Here is a 1,674-nt window from a genome sequence, read left to right as displayed (position 1 = left end):
TGGTTAGGAACCTAGGAACTCGTTGGTTAGGAACCCAAGAATTGGTTGGTTTATGAACCTAGGAACTGGTTGGTTTAGGAACCTAGGAACTGGTTGTTTAGGAACCTATAAACTGATCGTCTAGGAACCCAGGAACTGGCCGATTATGAAAAAGGAAACTGCTTAGTTAGGAACCAGGGACATGGGTTGGTTAGAAACCTAGGAACTGGTTAATTAGGAACCTAAGAACTGGTTTGCTAGGAACCAAGGAACTGGATGGTTAGGAACCTAGGAACTGGTTGGTTAGGAACCTAGGAGCTGGTTGGCTAGGAACCAAGAGATGACGTATAAGTTTTTTTTCTGAGTTAATATGCTTCTTGGTCCTTCCTATGCCTTTTCCTCTTCATCAGAGCGTTTTCTACCCCTATACCCCTATACCCTTAGACGAATGCCCCCTCCCTTTTTAATCCTCCTCCCCTCCCTTCCACCTCTCCCCCTTCCCCTCCCCTCCACCTTCACCCTTTCCCCTCCCTCTCCACTTCCCCAACCTAACGCCCAAAGCTAACCAAGCCCAACCCTTTTTTTATAATAGCGTCAATTCTACTATTTGTTTAAATCTTCCTCAATGGCAACCTATGGTGCCTGGTCAAACAATCTTCACAATTGATTATATTACAATATCAAACATCCTTTAACACTATACAGACTGGGTTGGATTAAGGCGAGTTTGGGGGACTGGGGGTAGTCTGACTGATGATTTTATTTTATTTTGCCTGGTATAATGCCTAGTAAACTGCCAAAAGTATACTGCCTAGTATACTGCCTAGTATACTGCCTAGTATACTGCCTAGTATACTGCCTAGTATACTGCCTATAGTATACTTCCTATTGTTTATTACCCACAGATGATACTATATTGTTTAAAGTACTGTCTGGTTTAAAGGAACACATAAGTTGTAGAATTATGTAAAATCAAATAATCTAAGTTTAAAATATCAAATTCAATATCAAACTTTAAATTTGTGACAAAGATTCAATCTAAATCTGTTTTGCACGTTTTTAAAATTGATGAAAACTCCCTAAATTAAAGAAATATTCCAGTTAGTCTAACTAACTATTTAAAATATTTCTTGATGTCTATTAAGCTTAGATGCAGGATTGTGATTTTGTCATATTTCGAGTTCTAGATCCTCTTTAAAGTCTCATCTTTTGTGTTAACACAAGTGTATGACTAGTTTTAACAAGGAAATAGCTAGAGATAAGAGTCAAAGAGAGAGAATAAGCTTGTGTTAACCCTATTTCGACTGAGGGGGGGGGGGCACTGTGACCCACCCTCCCAATCGTTTTTTGCGATAACTCAAAAAGTATTGGTCTGAGGCTGTTCAAATTTTTTGACTTTACTAACTAATGCCCAACACATTAGGCCTTTCATACCTACTGCCTGAGTTCTGAAGCATACTGCCTAAATGCCTTATTTCATCAATGTCAGACTAAATCTAAATTTAGACCTTCATCCAGTCCTTGGAATAGTAGGAATAGTTTTAAATCTAAATTTAGACCTTCATCCAGTCCTTGGAATAGTAGGAATAGTTTAAAATCTAAATTTAGACCTTCATACAGTCCTTGGAATAGTAGGAATAGTTTTAAATCTAAATTTAGACCTTCATCCAGTCCTTGGAATAGTAGGAATAGTTT

This window comes from Eurytemora carolleeae, unplaced genomic scaffold (genome assembly GCF_000591075.1).
Source record: "Eurytemora carolleeae unplaced genomic scaffold, Eaff_2.0 scaffold390, whole genome shotgun sequence".
Classification (NCBI taxonomy): domain Eukaryota; kingdom Metazoa; phylum Arthropoda; class Copepoda; order Calanoida; family Temoridae; genus Eurytemora; species Eurytemora carolleeae.
The sequence above is the reverse complement of the archived record's forward strand: the minus strand, read 5'-3'. Positions refer to the sequence as shown.